At 44.2% G+C, this 18,684-nt stretch overlaps 1 protein-coding gene across 9 annotated transcripts in view; it reads left to right on the forward strand.

The window, feature by feature from the left end:
• The window catches only part of LOC140387547 (myocyte-specific enhancer factor 2A-like), a 277,365-nt gene that overhangs the window by 33,401 nt on the left and 225,280 nt on the right, over positions 1-18,684 (forward strand). The window contains exon 2 of one of the 9 annotated variants that reach the window (XM_072470790.1): positions 8,152-8,251. The exons of the other annotated variants lie outside the window; for them this stretch is intronic. The gene's annotated coding sequence lies outside the window, so the exon portion shown is untranslated. The remainder of the gene's footprint in view (positions 1-8,151; positions 8,252-18,684) is intronic. 9 annotated transcript variants of the gene reach the window in all.

Genomic DNA, 18,684 nt, shown 5'->3' on the forward strand with positions numbered 1-18,684 from the left:
TCCAGGTTGTTGCCCCAGCAACAGTGAAGGCATGGTGATATATTTCCAAGTCCGGTTGGTGAGTGACTTGGAGGGAAACTCCAGGTGATGGGCTTCCCAGGTATCTGCTGCTCTTATCCTTCTAGATAGTAGTGGTCGTAGGTTTGGAAGGTGCTGTTTAAGGAGATACTGCAGTGCATCTTGTAAATAGTACACACAGGTGCAACTGTTTGTAGGTGGTGGAGTGTTTGAATATTTGTGGAATGGGGAGCAATCAAGTAGGCTGCTTTGTCCTGGGTGTTATTGGAGCAGCACTCATGCAGGCAAGTGGAGAGTATTCCATTACGCTCCTGACTTGTAGATGGTGGACAGGCTTTGGGGGGGGTCAGGAGTTGAGTTACTCACCGTAGGATTCCTAGCCTTTGACCTTCCCTGATAGCCACAGTATTAATATGGCTAGTTCAGTTTCTGATCAATGGTAACCCCCAGGATGTTGATTGTGGGGATTCAATGATGGTAATGCCATTAAATGTCAAGAGGCGGTAGTTAGATGCTCTCTTGTAGGAGATGGTCTTTGCCTGACACTTGTGTGGAGCAAATGTTACTTGCCATTTTTGAACCCAAGCCTGGATATTGTCCAGGTCTTGCTGCATTTGGACATGGACTGCTTCATTATCTGAGGAGTCGCAAATGTTGAACATTGTGCAGTCATCCGCAAACATCCCCACTCCTGACCTTCTGATGGAAGGAAGGTCATTGATGAAACAGCTGAAGATGGTTGGGTCTCTGACACTACCCTGAGGAACTCCTGCAATTATGTTTTGGAGCTGCGATGATTGACCTCCAACCACCACAAACATCTGCCTTTGTGCCAGGTATGACTCCAACCAGTGGAGAGTTTTCCCCTCATTCCCATTGCCTCCAGTTTAGCTAGGGCACTTTCTTTTTTGCCATACTTGGTCAAATGCTGCCTTGATGTCAAGGGCAGTCACTCTCACCTCGCCTCTGGCATTCGGCTCTTTTGTCCATGTTTGAACCAAGGCTGTAATGAAGTCTGGAGCTGAGTAACCCTGGTGGAACCCAAACTGGGCATCCGTGAACATGTTATTGCTGAGTGAGTGCCACTTGATTGCACTGTTGGTGACTCCTTCCATCACTTTGCTGATGATGGAAAATGGATTGATAGGGCGATATTTGGCTGGGTAGGATTTGTCATGTCCTTTTTCTTATGTACAGGACACACCTAGGCAATTTTCCACATTGCCAGGTAGATGCCAGTGTTGTAGCTGAAGTGGAAGAGCTTGGCTAGGAGTGCGGCAAGTTCTGGAGCACAAGTCTTCAGTACTGTTGCCAGAATATTGTCAGGGTCCATCGCCTTTGCAATATTTAGTGCCTTCAGCCGCTTCTTGATATCACTTGTCCAGTGAAGTGGTGTGGTGTAAGAGGTGAAGATAATGGCAGGATGTTTAGTTGATTTTTGAGTGCCTACAAATTCAGTGTAAAAGTCACACCCCCTAGTAGTGAATGAAGGCTGATCTGAAGGAGTAGAGGAATCAACAGTAAACGGATGCATAACTGCTGTTAAGAGGCATTTTGTGTCATAATTAGTCATTTTCCTTTTTTGTTATGATTTGAAATTTTAAAAACAAACAAAGTTACCGTGCAAGTTTCTCAACATGTCTAAGGATGGATGAGAGAGGTGGCACAGTGGTTAGCACTGCTGTCTCACCGCTCCAGAGTCCACGGTTCAATTTTGGACTCGGTTGACTGTGCAGAGTCTGTACGTTCTCCCCGTGTCTGCATGGGTTTCCTCCGGATGCTCTGGTTTCCTCCCACAGTCCAAAGATGTGCATGTTAGGTAGATTGGCGATGCTAAGTTGTCCCTTAGTGTCCAAAAGGTTATGTGGGGCTGCTGGGTTACGGGGATGGAGTGGGTCATGGGCTTAAGCAGGGTGCTCTTTCCAAGGGCCGCTGCAGACTCGATGGGCCGAATGGCCTCCTGCACTGTAAATTCTATGATGTGGCCGCTTAAAGCTCCTGGCATGCTCTGTGAATGGTTAGTCATGCTGACAGTTGGAACAAGACATTTCACCCTCAACCCATTTGCTGTTGATAGCTTCATTCATACAATTATTACTGTTAACTATTTAATCCAGTGCTCTGCACCCTTCACCCTCTGTAAAACCTAGCTTGCCACCCATATCCTGTCCCAAGTCCACCTTGAACATCAGCACTTTGCTTTGCTAAGATGCATAGACTGTCGGACCCTTGTTGCTGCCAACGCCCCACCCATCTCCTCCTCTTAGCCTGCCATTGGTAGCTACGCCTTCAGCTGTCGAAGTCCCATGTTCAGTTCCACAAATATCTTCACGGGAGTTGGGGTGAAATATAGTTTTATCACCATACATATGTTCTAAAAGTGCGCTAGTGCAAGTGTTACATGCAGTAAGCTTGATGCGGGAGCAGTGTGCTGTATGCACTGCTTTAATGTATTATGCAGAGAGACACTAAAGGAATGAGAGATTATTGTAGTGCCAAAATAAACAGCTGCAGAACAATTCCAGGATCTGATCCGGTTTGGGGATTCTACTGTCAACTAGGAATAAAGGAAAACAAAAAAAATCAGCAAACTAGCTCAAATTGGGAACAATATTATACTTCATTAAAAGTGAGTTTGTGAATGTAAAATTGGGACAACGTCGATGAATATTGAAATGAGTTGGTACAGTATTTTATGAATGAAGCTGAGATATGTGAGCCATGTATGTCCTGTCATGGTGCTTGATCTTAACTCTGGTCACAGATTTGCCTTTTATGTAATAACAGCTATCTGGAATAAATAAATCAGTGTCATAGTGCGAGGGTATGAGAAAATGCTTGGCCTAAAAGCTCTCCAAATAGCAATCAGCATTGCGTTAAGCACTCTGCACAATAACAACAATGCTATCTTCAGGGCATCTGAAATGAAAATTTTCAGTCATTCCTACAGAGGATCAAAAGATCACATTTTTAGTCTGAACTGAATGGAATGGAATAGGCTGGTGGTGCTTGTACACAGCGACTAAAGTGAAAAGTGTGATCATGCAGACTATGTTTAAAAATGAACGAAGAGAGTAAAAGGATTTTGAAAGGGCTTTCGAGATGGTCAATTAGTTTTACAGTGATTGAATCATTCAGATTCAGCTCATTATATGGTTCGCATGATTTTTTTTTAAACTAGTGTTTTGTTGAGGAAGCACCATGATTTCTGTGTCTTTCCTTGAAACCAATGACCTTGGTGATGGGTATAAGGTAGAAAAATAGATGTTGACTGTGAAGTCTTAGCCTCTGTATGGTATAAATGACCTCCTGAAGGACCAGGAAAACATACAATAGCAAACTATTTTCAGTTCGGGGCAGAAAAATAGTGGAAAAATTTGAGGAAAAGAAGAAATGTCGGGTGTGATTTAACAGCCTCGCTGCCCCCGACTTGGTGATGCGATGAGCCTTTCGCAAGATTCGCAATGCTTGAGACATCTCGCGACGTTCATCCGAATCACACGAGACGTTGCGATGAGGGCAAGATCCAGATCAGCATATTAAAATTAGCCATATGGCTTAAATATATGTTCGCCAGATTCTCCTGCCGCCGGGAACTAATGGCCTTGCCTGGGAGACTTGGGAGATAAAAGTAAAGAGATTGACTTAGACAACAGGAGGTTCTGAGTGATCTGGCAAAGTAGACAGATTTCCAGGGCCAGATGAAATGTATCACAGATTGTTGAGTGAGCAAGCGACCAAATAGCAGGGGGGCTGGCAATAATTTTAATTTCCTCTCTGGCTGCCGGAGGTGCCGGAGAACTGGAGGATAGCCAATGTGGGTCTATTATTCAAGAAGAGAGGAAGGGATGAACCAGGCCAGTCAGTCTAACCTTAGTGGTGGGGAAACTATTGGAAGCAATTCTGAGAGACTGAATTAATCTGCATTTGGAGAGGCAGGGATTAATCACGAACTGTCAACATGGTTTTGTTAAGGAGAGTTCATGTCTGACCAACTTGATTGAATTTTTCGAGAGCAGACCAGGTGTGTCGATGAAGGGACTTGGGCTTCAGCAAGACTTTTGAATGGTCACACATAGGAGACTGAAAACTAAAGAACCCGTGGAATCCAAGGCAATTTGACAAATTGGATCCGGAATTGGCTGAGTGGCAGCAAGCAGAGGGTGATTGTCAGAGTGTTCTTCCAACTGGAAGCCTGTATTCAGTGGGGTCCCGCAGGGATCTGTGTTGGGGTTCTTGCTGTTTGTGGATTATATAAATGATTTAGAGGGTGTTTGAATGTAGGAGGGTTGATCAGTAAATTTGCAGATGATATGAAAATTGGTGGGGTGTAAGTAGTGAAGAGGATAGCCATAGATTACAGGAGGACATAGACGAGCAGGTCAGATGGAGTGATCAGTGGCAAATGGAATTCAATCCGGACAAGGATGTAGTGATGCACTTGTGGAGGACAAACCAGGCAAGGGAATACATGATAAATGGCAGGACCCTGGGAAGCACCAAGGATCAGAGGGACCTTGATGTGAATGCACACCGGTGGTAGCAGGGCAGATGGATACAGTGGTTAAGAAAGCATATGGTATGCTTGCCTTTATTAGCTGAGGGATAGAACTGGAACTGTCTAAAATGTTGGTTAGACCACATCTATTGTGTGCAGTTCTGGAATCCACATATTTCTAGGAGGAATATGATAGCACTTGAAAGGATGAAGATGAGATTTAGTAGGATGTTACCTGGGCTTGAGATTTTTAGCTATGAAGAAAGATTGGATAGACTGGGGTTATTTTCCGTTGAGCAGAGGAGACTGGGAGGGCGACGACATATATTTAAGGTACGTGGCAGATGGTTTAGAGGGGATGTGAGGAAAAACTCGTTGCCTGAAAGGGTGCTTGAAGCAGAGACCCTCATATCATTTAAGAAATATTTAGATGTGCACTTGTCCAATCATAGAATCCCTCCAGTGCAGAAGGAGGCCATTCGACCCATTGGGTCTGAACCGACCCTTTGAAAGCCCACCCTACCTAGGCCCAATCCCCTGCCCTATTCTTGTAATCCCACCCTTGGGGCAATTTATCATGGCCAATCCACATAACCTTCACACCTTTGGACTGTGGGAGGAAATCGGAGTATCCAGAGAAAACACACGCAGACACTGGGAGAAACTGCAAACTCCACACAGTCAGTCACCGGAGGTGGGAATCAAACCCGGGACCCTGGTGCTGTGAGGCAGCAGTGCTAATCATTGTGCCACGGTGCTGCCAATGTCAAGGCATACAAGCCTACGGGCCAAGTGCTGGAAAATGGGAATAAAATAGTGAGGTGGCTGTTTTTGACCAGTGCAGACAAGATGAATCAAAGGGCCTTCACTGTGTTGTCGACTTCTATGACCTCGCCAGGCCACCTTTTAGTACTGGTCCACACAAACGTGGACCAGGTATAATGGCATGGGGAGGGGGGGGTCCGGGGGTCCTCCCAGTTCATTGGCTACTTCTGGGTGGTCGGGAACAGGGAAGGGTGACCCTCTCAGTCTTCCTTTGCCACCTGGGCGCCTTGGCACTGCCACCCTGACACTGCCAGTGTGTCTGGGTGGCACTGCCAAGCTGGCTGGGGCACTGCCATGGTGCTAGAGTGGCAGTTCCAGGGTGACATTGCCAAGGGTCTGGCCTGAGGAGGGGGCCATGCCCATGAAAGGGGGATGAGGGTAATATGTGGGGTGGGGGATGCAGGGCGGGTATGTGGCTACCTCATGTAGGTTGAGGGGCGAAGAGTGTGGGTCTTGAGAGGGGAGGTCCGAAAGGTAGGGTGGACAAGCCTGAAAATGGGCAGGGGACCTCAGTGATCCCATAGCGGGATCTTCACTTGGGGCAGGGTTGTGTGTGTGGAGGGTGACATTGCCCCTGGGTGAGGGGTGTGGAGACCCTCAAGCTCATTTAGACATCGGGGCACACTTTCAAAATGACGGACCGATCTCTCTGGTAAGCTGGTCTCGTCGGTGAGTTCAGCTCCCAGTGTTGATAATATTTCTAAGTGTGGACCTAACGGGGTAGAAGCTCCCTGAGGCCCCAAAAAATGATTCAATGTGGTTGAACAGCTGTGTGGATCCCATTCAAAAAGCCAGTGAGCAACACCCTGCCAATCTCACCTACCAAACTCAAAATGATACTTCGAAATATTTTGGTTGAATCTCGCCCATGATCCCTATTAGAGTGGTTTCTCTTCTATCATATACATCCCTCCAATAACATTCCCAGAGTAAAATAAAGTGTTTGCAGTGAGGCTGTATTATAGACTTTGCACCTGGTGATGTGATAGGGAGCAAGAAAGGGGAGGGGAGGCATGAGCATGTGTGCACCGAGCAAATGGTACAAAACGTGGGAGGTAAAGAGGAGCTGAGTAACAGAGGGGTGTCATTAAATGTTGCTGAGAATGTACAGTGGGGGTAGTGGAATTCTAATATGTTTGTTTATATGGACTTGGGTTGCTGGTCAGTCATGACCTCATTGAATGTTGAAACAGGCTCACGGGGCTAAATGTTTTACTGTTCCCCTCATTCTCTGGAGTTGGATGATTTAAGTATAAGCCAATTATAGATGTCAGTCTAACAAAAATCTGAGAACACAATTTGAATAAAATTAGACTTGAGGTTATATTAGTAGTTCTACAGCTTGGATAAAAGCTTGATCTTGCACAATAGCAAATTGAAAACCCTTCATTCATACAAAAAAAATTAGCACTTTGCTTGACATTGTTCTGTAAGATTTGGGGCCAGGGTGGAGGGTCACCGGGGGGGGGGAGGGAGAGATGTATATATTTAATAATAATAATCTTAATTGTCACAATTAGGCTTACAGTAACACTGCAATGAAGTTACTGTGACAAGCCCCTAGTTGCCACATTCCAGCACCTGTTCGGGGGTACACGGAGGGAGAATTCAGAATATCCAATTCACCTATTATTATTAAGCACGTCTTTCGGGACTTGTGGGAGGAAACCGGAGCACCCGGCGAAAACACACGCAGACACGGGGAGAACGTGCAGACTCCGCACAGACAGTGACGCAAGTGGGAATAATAATCAAACGATTGCTTTTCCATCAGGCTTTCTCTGAAGGGAAGTCTCAAAAAGTCAGCCCAGTGGACTAGACAAAAAATGACATTACAATACAAGAAGTGTGGGGATATCTTTTCTTTGTGGAACCCCTCACCCTGATCCCAATTAGAGTGCTATCGTGTTATGATCGTGGGCAGAAGGAAACCAGGGTCTTTTAAACCATTTTGGAACTTGGCATTCATCATAGTTGCACCTGTTTATAATAGAGCCAGGATTTTCCTGGCACATCTTACTCCCAGTCAGAAATTCTCACTCTTGCCAATTTTTGGATAGTTTAATTTCCAGTTTTTAAGGTGGGCCTGGATGTTGCTCCAGAATTCCTGCAGCAAGCATGAATCATGTGTTACATTGCAGCATGGCTGGCACCCTCCCGGGGTTTCAATTCTATTCAAAAGGTACAGCAGAATACGCTGTAAAATACCTTGCTTCCCCTACACCTAGCATTGCGATGGTGCAAATGATGAACATGTGTCAGATGAATTTATTTCTGTCATTTTGCGTGGTTTTACTGAGTGCTTGCCATTTATGGACAGATGTTTTTCACGTCCCCTGTCGCTTCTGGTGGGAAATCCCAGAAAAGGAGCAGAGCAGGGAGCCAGTGAATCGGTCCCTTTAAGATCTAGGCCACGTCTGTATTGAACACTTGGGAGAAGAACTAACTTGTTTGAACTTGAGGTATTTGTCAACTCCTTTCAAAGATGGAGGGGGATTTCATATATATGTGTGCGTGTTTTTTATATTTTTATATATATTCAGATTTTTTAATTAGAATTTTCGCAATTTCACATTAGAAAATTGTAGTTTTTCTGTTTATCATTAGTTAACCTATGGCCATCTTGTTGCCATTTGTTACTCTTCAATTATTGGCATCTTGCACTATTTTCCTTTCAGCCAGAAAAGTTGTAGCTGTCATTATGCATTTGTTTCAGCCTGTGGGCATGTCTTCTGGTGCTTTAAATTCTACTTCACTAGGCTTGTCAAAAGTTGTATCTTGTGATTTTCAATTTGTACTTGTGATTTCAGGGTTTTGCACAAAAGCATTTCTTGCGGCTGGTTATAACCAGTGTCTCTGGGTTGCTGTTCATGGCGTTGCAGCCTCCATAACGAATGGTTGACAGAGAAGGTATGAAACCAGATTGTAAAAACATGTTGAAGCAACAGTGGGAGTGGTATTTGACTTGCATCAAATGAATGTGCATCTAAAACACCAAAATATTCAGCATTGGCTCAGCAACTGCTTATTCTGTCTCCGCAACAAGGAAAATGGCTATGTCCTGGTTAAAGATCATTAGCAATGCAATTCATTATCGTGCTGAGCATGATACAACAAGCATTGCAAAAAGGCTAGGCAGGCTAGTTTTCTGACTAGAGTAGTCAGCATGCAGGCTGGATGTGTAGTCTTCATCAGATATTGTAATGCATACTGTAGACCTAGTAGTAATGATCTGTACCACAACAGGGTTACTTGTTTTCTAGTTGACTTGGCTTCCTGGTTAAACTGGACATTATCAAGAGTAAGTTTTGAGTTTTTTTTGACTGAAGAGTATCCATAGAATCCCTACAGTGCAGTAGGAGGTCATTCGGCTCGTCAAGTCTATACCGACTCTCCAAAAGAGCACCCTACCTAGGCCCACTCCCCGCCCAATCCTGTAACCCCATCTAAACCTTCACATCTTTTGGACTGTGGGAGAAAACTAGAGCACCTGGAGGAAACCCATACAGATAGTGGAAGAATGGGCAAACTCCACACACAGTCACCCAAGGCCGGAATTAAACCTGGGTCCTTGGCGCTGTCAGGCAGCAGTGCTAGCCTCTGTGCCACCCAAAATATTGCCCCAGTGCTGATGATGCAGTCTAGTCCCCATGGTGCACACTGGTCACAGAATGCCGTTAATTATAATTTTAGTTCCACCTAAGCTACTGTGATGAGATTTGAACCCACATCCTCAGGGTATAGGGCCTTTACAGTACCAGTTCAGTGATTTTATCATTATGCCATCATCACAAGACTGTCTACTTTATCGTTCTGAGAATTCAAGTGCTACATGAGAAGAGGGAGCGAGATTCTCCCATTCGGCGTCAGAGTGTCCACGCCGTCGGAAACGCCGTTGCAGAGTTCCCGCCAGCTGTAGACGGTGCCGGCGGGCTGGAGAATCGGCAGCCCGGCTGCGTAGAGCGGCCCGCGACCGGCGACGCGCCAAATGCGGCGGTGCCAATGGTGCCGATTCTCCGCTGTGGGGAGAATTGTGTGCCGGCGTCGGGGCGGTGTGGCGCGGTTGCGGCGATTCTCCGGCGCGGGGCTGGGAGAATCCCGCCCAGGATTTCAGTTCCTTAAGAGTGCACCGTGACTCAAAACAGCCAGATTTGCACCATGGCACAATGAATTTGCATTGTGCAAGATGGGTCATATTTGTGCAGTCATAGAAACTGAATAAAATCTTACCCAAATCCCTCATGATTACTTTTTGAACTTCCTTCAGACCTCAAAATAAGACCTTGACATTGGAAGCTCTGATCTTGCAATTTTTTTGTAAGGATGTCTGAAGGCTTAAATGGTTTTGGGATGCAAACTTTTCACCGATTGATGGATGGAAAATCAGGATAATGCACATGTTATTTCCTGATTATTTGTGGTCAATGCAGAGGGTCCTTGTCAGCATAATGACTTTCTGATAGACTTCAGTGCAGCTTCTGATGAGGCACTAAATCATGGTGCGATCTAAACTTTTTAGGTGGATGTGAGAAGTCCCAGGACACTGTCGTATTGAATTTTGTAAAGTAGATACGTTTTCATGGAAAGTGTCATGTGAGAGTACCTTTAAGAAATGGGTGTTTATAAATGGGTATGTATACAAATATCTGTAGTGAGAGTACCTTTAAGAAATGGATGTTTACTACTGCAGTGATGTCAGAGAGTAGGTGGAGCTGGGCTGTCTGTCAGCTTTTTACTTTTGTTTTAGGCTGTTTGCTGCAGGGTGTGTTTTAGTTTGGTTTTCAGAGCTGGATGGCTGCTGTCACAGCCAGGAGGGATATTAGTCTCTCTCTCTCTCTCTCGCTGTAATCTTAAAAACTGTAAATCGATCCTTTGGTGATTTAAAACTAATAACTGCTTTCAGTAGTGACTTTAACCTGATGTGCTTCTGTTAAATGTTTTGTTTTAAAGTCTTATGAATGTTAAAAGGAAAGCTTAAAGGATTACTTAGTGTTGTATTCTTTGGGGGTTGTATTTGAATTAGTGGTTGCTAAGATGTTCACTGTATGTTTTAAAAAGGTTAAGTTGAGTTCATAGAATAAACATTGTTTTGCTTTAAAAAATACTTGATTTCTGTTGTACCACACCTGTAGAGTGGGCCGTGTGCTCCCCATACCACAATCTATTAGAAGTTGTGGGTCAGGTGAACTCCAGTCATTTCAATTGAATGTGAAAGATATGGACTGTCTCGGTGGCAGTTTGCGTATTTAGAGCTGTATATTGCTGAGACATAAACCAAGATTTAAAGTGATGACTAGTTTATGACCATAATTTCAGCTGAATCCATGTTTTTTATGCCTTCCATTGCCAGAATGATTGAAAAATTAGTTACATTTTTTTCTCTCTAATACTGCACATGAATGGATCATGGCTTCCTTGGGTATATCTCCTTGTTGAACACCTCAAGTCACTTCTGATAACAAGGAAAGAGTAAGAACCCCTGTGTCTAATTAGCCCTGAAATCTATATTGCCTCCTTAACAGAGACTTGTGAAATAATGGTTAGAGTTGTGGACAGACTGTCTATAGGGAGTTGATGGAGTGGGAGGGAGCCCTGGTGGGGGATATTAAGCATAAGTGGGAGGGGAGGTGGGGCCGAGACATGGGCGGAGGGTGAATGCATCCTCGTCTTGAGCAATGCTAAGCCTCATCCAGTTCAAAGTGGTACTTGGGGCTCATATGACGGTGGCAAGGATGACTGGGCGGTGTGCGGGGGGTGGGGAACACATTAATCACTTCCACGTGTTCTGGGCGTGTCCATGGACCGAGGGGGTTCTGGCAGAGGTTCTCGGATGTGATGTCCGAGGTGCTGGGTGTGGAGGTGGTCCAGAGGTGGCGATATTTGTGGTGACGGAAGAGTTGGGAGTTCAGGGGTTGAGAGAGGCCGATGTCTTGGCATTTGCCTCCCTGATAGCCCGGCGATGGATTTTGTTCAGGTGGCGGGACTAGGAGCTGCCAAAAGCGGAGGTGTGGTTGAGCGATCTGTCAGAATTCCTGAGGCTGGAGAAGGTAAGTTTGCCTTTAGGGGGTTGGCAGATGGGTTCACCTTGAGGTGGAAGCCATTTATTGATTTCTTTAAGGACGTTTGCGAGGCCAGCAAGGGAAGGTGGGATGTGAGGAGGGATTGGCGTCAGGGGAGCAGGGGGATAGTGGATGTTGGTTGTTTATTGAGTTGTTTAGTTCTTCTGATTCAGTTTGTATATGTGAAAATGCCTTGAATAACGATATTAAAAAGTAGAGTTGTGAACAGACTTAATCCTCTAGCTCCCAAGCTTTTCCATCGTTATGGTGCATCACCTTAACTGTAGAACATGACACAATGATGTTCACCTTGAATGAAGAATATGCTTTGACATGGGCAGTTTGAAACTTCCTATTTAAGTTAATGGTCTTTATTGATTGATTTAGATAATGAATCACATTCTTTGCCATTAATTTTCATCGTTGGTTTATGGCTTAATCCCCTTCCAGTTTCTCCATCTCGTGAGTAATTTGCCAAGGATGTCCTCCTCGACCATAATTCTCTCTTCTGTTCACTCTCAGAATATTGGACTCTTAACTGTGAGCAGTGTCCATGTTGTATGTTTAAGAGAAGCACAGCTCCCTTGTTATATGTAATGGCAGTTTACCACATAACACAAACCTGTAGTCTGTCGTTATTCAAGAAGACTTGTAAACCTTACTGAAATCCGTTTTGGGAGAGAAAACATTATGTATCGCTGAGCTAGATTACTTTGTCACCTGTCTTGTTGACACATAACTGAAGATGACTGTGTTTTAGTATCTGTTTCCTTTCTCTATACAACTTATCTACCTCTTGCTCTCAATAAGAACAAGCCTACAAATCTATTTAGCCTGACAAGCTAATTGCACCTCAGATTTTTATCCCTTTGCTGCTGCACAGCTTCCAACCTAAAACCTTCACGCACTCACACAACTAGAGCAAAAGAAGGGAGGTACTAATGAGAAAAAAAGCATGAATGCTATGTTGGGAGCCATCCTGCTTATTTCTTTTTGCATGTAAAAGAAGTTCTGCTTCATGAATTTTGGAACAGAATTAAAACATATTGTAACAACAATTTATCTGGAACAGTACCTCCTCTTAGTTGGTTACTCGCTGGTGTTTTATAGTGTGCTGGTCATTTGAAATACCTACCTAATCCCCTTTGGGTCATGGATACAGGAGAGACATTTGAATGTTGGTAGCAGTAAAGGAAAAGCCATGAGGCTGGCCCCTAGTGTTTTAGGTCTGAGGTACGAAGACTGGAGAAATGTGGACCTGTTGGCCTCAAAATGAGGTCCATGAGGAAATGTTGCTCTATGGGTAAATATTATGATAAACTGTATGGCAAAGCTAAATCCAAAAAGATAGTTAAAATTAAAGTGCTACAATAATACAAGCTGACAATTGAAACTAGTTGAAGGCAAATTTAGGGCTGACTCCCAGACGTTGTTTTTCTCGCACATCAAAAGTTTTTTGGAGTCATCTCTTGGGTTGAATAGTTCATGCAAAGAACTTGGGAATTATTTCAGAACCAGTTAGAAGCAACAATGGGCATTTTGAATGGATAAACTAAGATGGTGGAAATATATTTCTTCAATCATAATTATCTTGGGTGATGCTTTGGAGGCGAGTGTCACAATACCATCTATGCTGACATGCAATAGACAATGCTACTGACCTCATTCTCTAAATATAGTCTCCAGTCAGAAGTGAGTAGAGTTTCCAACACTATATCCTCTACCAGTGTTTCCACCTCCATGACATTTCCTGTCTTTGCCTCGACTCTGCTCATTTGCTCTTAAAACTCTAATCTATACCTTTTACCTCCAGACTCTATGCCAGAACTCTCCTGACAAGCCTATCACCTGTATCCTCTCTAACCTGAGCTCATCCAAAACTCTGTTGTTTGCATCCTGACTAACCCCTGGTGGCGGATTTTGATCAATCTGCCGCGACATTTAAGTTGGTTGTAATTGAGAAAGAAATCCCAAATACACATTGAAATCAATTTTAATATTTGCTTACTTGTCTGGGTCACAATCCTGGAATGAATTTCCTATTAACACCATGGTTGTACCGACACTATATGGACAGCAGCGGTTCAAGAAGGCAGCTCATTAGCACGTTCTTGAGGGCAATTAAGGATGGGCAATAAACGCTGTCCTAGCCAGCAACACCCACATCCCTTGAATAGATTTTTAAAGAAATGTGAGCTGAATAGGCAGAGTTCCACACAGGACACGATAATCCAGATGCTAAAATCACGAATAGCTTTTCTGTTGTGCCAGTCTGACTAATTTCAGCACTAACTGATGATTCAGAACATTTGCGCCCCACTCCTCGTTTTGCACGCGTAATCCAGGCTGACCCTTCAATGCCGTGCAGGAGAGACTCTGTTTCTCAAATGATATATTGTCTAAATAAATATGCTGATGGGCCTTGATTCAAAGGCCCTGATATTTAAGGGGAGACTGAGAGGGACACGTGTTTGCAGATGGCAAGCCCAGACATACCTGGAATGCGGAGGTCCTGGAGAGGAGGCAGTGGCACATTGGCATTGTCACTGGACTAGTAAACCAGAAGCCTAGAGTAATGCTTTGGGGACCCAGGTTCAAATCTTGCCACTGCAGTTGGTGAAATTTGAATTCAATAAAAATCAGGAATTAAAGGATGAATGACCATGAAACCATTGTTGACTGTCGTAAAAACCCATCTGGCTCACTAATGTCTTTCAGGGAAGGAAATCTGCCATCTTTACCTGGTCTGGCTACATGTGACTCCAGATCCACTGTAATGTGGTTGACTCTTAACTGCCCCTTCATGGGCAATTTGGGACAGGCAATAAATGCTGGCCCAGCCTGCGACACCCACGACCCATGAAAATGAATAAGAAAAAAACGCAAGAAGACCTTGTATTTTGGGGAAAAACTAAGTTTCTCTCTCTGAGCAACCGGTCAGCTTGAGGCTGGCTCGCAACTGGGAGGGAAATGCAGCTGGGATGTTGATAGAGAGGGAAAGATCTGGAGGAGATCAGATCAAGGCAGAAGATTTGCTTGAGAGGCTGGGGAAAGCAATACTGGTCCTCATGGCCTACCTGACTCTCTCCACTTCTCTTCCGCTGCCACGTTTGCAGCATTGAAATTAAATGACTGCCAAATTGGAGGAATGAAACCTCATTTAAATATTGTCATCACAGACCTGCCTCTCCAGTGCAAGTTATTCAGATGCCCAAAACCCACTCCAGCTGAACTGGAAGCAGGAGTTTTCACATCTGATTGAGGTCAAGTATTGATTCCCGTGGTGCAGCTTGAGAAGGGGTGGGGGGTGAGTTTTCCAATGGTAACTGGGATCTGAGGGGTGAATGAAAAGAGGAGCCTTGGTGGAGCTGTGAAAACCCCAGCATTTGTACAATATGGAGAAAACTGTCCAAGACACTGGGACGTTTAGTGAAAGCCCCGGATTGTCCTGGCCATATCGGCCTATTTGCAGTTTGTGGAATTTTGCTGTATGCAAATTGGCTACTTTGCATACATCAAAAGTGATCCTTTTGAAAAATCTATTTTGGAGCGCTTTGGAAATGCCTGCAAAAGTGAATGATGTTCGCATAAAGTCATGTTACTTTCTGTTTCCTTTCATTCTATTCCTAAAAGGTTTTAAAATGCAATATTTTACAAGGAAATAATAGGAGAAAAAAAATGATTATTTTAGGCAATATATAGGTAGTGTCTCAAAAGCAGCAACCTTGGGGCTGAAACTGTGCTTGATTCCAGGTCTTCATCACCTTAATTCAAATGAATAGTGGGGACATGAAATCAAGAGAATAAATTCCTTTCGAACACTCATTGAATCATTTTCTATCCATCTGAGTTTCTAGCCTTTCTGAAATACAAGGAGCTTCTCCTCTCTCTTCTATTGGTGCTATAAAAAATGGCTTTATTTTCAGGTAGAATTTTACTTTTAATGCAGGATGAAAATCCTTACTCTGCTTGGTTTCAACTTGTGTAGTTTACTCTTCAATGACACTGCTGCCTTTATCCTTAACTGAGAATGTGCTCCCAAGCAAAATGTTCTACCTCATTGGATTCTGCAAGAGTTGCAATGTTGTTCTTCCTGGGTGAGCTCAAACGTCTCTGCCACATCTACACTTGACTTTACTTTGTTTCAAATCCAAATCATTTCCATCAACTGTCTTGGCCACCTCTGGGGAAGTTCAGCCATCCTCCCTGCTCAGGTAAGTAAGGCCGACTCGCAGGCTGTGCTGTATTTGAAGAATGAGTGTGTTAGTGATGCTGCCAGAGAGCTAAACAAAAGCACTTGAAGCACAGTGAAACGTAAGGCACGCAAAGTGGTTAACTACTCTGCATGCCACTGCACTTATTCAGAAGCTCCTTGAAAAAGTTGTAAATATTTTCATTCATTTAATAGGACTCAAAATTCTTGCGTGCCTTGTATTTATAAAAAAAGAAGTCCAGCTTTCAGATAGCTGGATTTGAGGTACTGTATTCGGTGACTAAACACCCTTGAAGTTGATGCTTCATTTAAGGAAACTGTTTCAGGATTAGCTAGAAAACTATTGTCCAATATTTTCTGAAGCCTTTTCCTTTGAGGGAAAGGGAGATTTTACTAATGGCCTGTAATGGTGATTGAAGTAGAACTACCGGTTCCATCATGGAACAAATCACTTTGAGCTATCGCTGGATTGTGCTTGATGTGGTAATGTTGACAAACCTAAAAGTTATACTTGCATGTATTCACAGATAGAAATAACAGCATAGCCTACTAGCCATCTAGTGAATGAAGTTTTACCAGTAATTGAAATTAAATGGGAGGATGCGCAGAACAGTGAGAACAATTACAATAGTGTTGAACATCACTAATGAAGGCTTGGGTTGTAAATAAGAGCAGCAGTCCTATTTAACTGTGACAACCGTTTATAATAGGGGCCACACTTACTGTCTGTGCAGCGTCTGCAGCTGCTTCACCGCAGATTTTCTCAGTAATCTGAGTCTTTTTGAAGCCAAAGATTTCAGACAATACATGCAATAGAATTGCAAACAACTGGCCTGATTGTAGGATTTGACTTCAGGTGTTGACCTGATCTTTGTCGGACGCATAGTTTCATCTCAACCTTCACAATCTTAGCTATCTAGCTGCAAGCACTGCACAGTGAATTTCACCTTCCCTGTACTACACTGCTTGCTACCTATCTTCCTTAAAATAGAAAATCCTCAATGACCGTAGAGGCCTTTTTAAGCTGGAATTAAAATGTATGGCTTTGTTACAGCAATTGAACAATTCTTCATAGCATTAGGTAAAATGTTCAACATATGGGGAAAAAAAAGTCCACAGAACATATACAATAATACCTATGGAAGGCAAACTGCTTGGGGATATCCACTGAGTGGAGCATCATTGGAAAAAGTGGAGATGTAATCCATTGGCTGTCAGGAGGCAAGGGGGTGGTGGGGAAGTCACATACACTTAATTCAAATTATCTGAAAGTTTCCACATTAAGCTCCCACTTTGCAATATTGTATCGCTTAATGCAAAATACTGGATTTTTTCAATAGTGCTGAAATGGATACTTTTTAACTAGGCGTGAACTGTTGAGCACATTTAGAGATCATCTGTCATTTAGCTGTCAATGTAATGGACATATTTCCCGAGGCAAATTTCTTTAGGCTACAAATCTGACCTCCCCCATCTTAAAGTTTTTAAAACATTTAGAGTACCCAATACATTTTTTCCAATGAGGGGCAATTTAGTGTGGCCAATCCACCTACTGTGCACCTCTTTGGGTTGTGGGGGCGAAACCCACGCAAACACGGGGAGAATGTGCAAACTCCAAACAGACAGTGACCCAGAGCCGGGAACGAACCTGGGACCTTGGCGCTGTGAGGCAGCAATGCTAACCACTGCGCCATCGTGCTGCCCCTCCCCCATCTTAAATGAGACCACTAACATCATGGGATGGTTGCTTTGGCACAGAATGAAAAACTGTAAAACATAATCCATACGGTATTGCAATTTAACCTGAAGATGAAGGAATGGAATTTGGTCCAAATACTGTTTTTAAAAGTTCATTTTGAAAGAATTTAATAATGGTGACATTGCACAACAAACATATTTATAAACCGTACCCCATTGGTGGGAGTGCATATTGGTAAACCCAAGTGGGCTACCTAATAAACCTTTTCGGCACAAATTAAAATATAAGTGAGAAAGAGCAAACTTTTGCCTGTGTTGAAAGATTTAGGGCGCGATTTGATGGCCACGCTGCGCCTGAAATGTAGCTTGCCATGGTGCAGCATGGCCGATAAAAGCCGGGAAACCCCACTCCCGGACTCTACCCGGCTCACAACGTCTCGTGAGGTGTAACGCGATCTCGTGAGATGTTGCGATGTGAATCCGGTCCTTTATGTGTGGGATCACTTTCTTGGAAATCTGCATATTAAAGTGAGACAGCTAGTCTCACTTCAATGTGCAGATTCATGAGTTACCCGAGGCGTCGGAGCTATCCTCTTCGCCTCCAAGATGTTGGGGCGTGCACAGTTCAGTACTGGCCTCCACAAATGGGGACCAGACTGAACAGCACTTGTGTCGCTCTCCCAGGGGATCGGAGGCCCTCGGGTGCTTGCCCTTTGGGCAGGTTGGTACTCTGGCACTGATGCCAGCTTAGCACCCTGGCAGTGCCACCTGTGTGGCAGCCTGACACTGCCAAGGTGCCCAGATGGCACTGCCAGGGTGCCAAGCTGACATCTGTTTGCGTGGGTGCGATCGGGCTGGGAGTGTCCTGAGCGGGTGTTGGAGAGGGTGCCCAGAGTGCGTTGGGGTTTTTCCTCTCCTTTTCTGGAGGAGAATTGGCTAGTCTTTTGAGAAAGAACAAATAACAATGCAGCACAGGAACAGGCCCTTTGGCCCTCCAAGCCTGTGTCGATCACGTGTCCTATCTGGACCAACTGCCTATATCCTTCTCTACCCCGTCTGTTCATGTACCTATCCAGATAAGTCTTAAAGATCGCTAACGTATCTGCCTCAACCACCTCACTTGGCAGTGCATTTCAGGCCACCACCCACCCTCTGTGCAATAGAAAACCTTCCCCTGCACATCCCGACTGAACCTTTCCCCCTAAAGATTTGTTGATTTTTAATACACTCCATGAAATTTAATGATGAGTCATCTGCAGTTATTGTAATTGGACTACAGTGGTTCATGAAGGTGGCTCACCTCACCACATTCTCGAAGGCAATTGGGGATGGGCAACAAATGCTGGCCTTGCCAGCGACACCCAAATCCCTGG

Source organism: Scyliorhinus torazame, chromosome 12 (assembly GCF_047496885.1).
Source record: "Scyliorhinus torazame isolate Kashiwa2021f chromosome 12, sScyTor2.1, whole genome shotgun sequence".
Taxonomy (NCBI): Eukaryota; Metazoa; Chordata; class Chondrichthyes; order Carcharhiniformes; family Scyliorhinidae; genus Scyliorhinus; species Scyliorhinus torazame.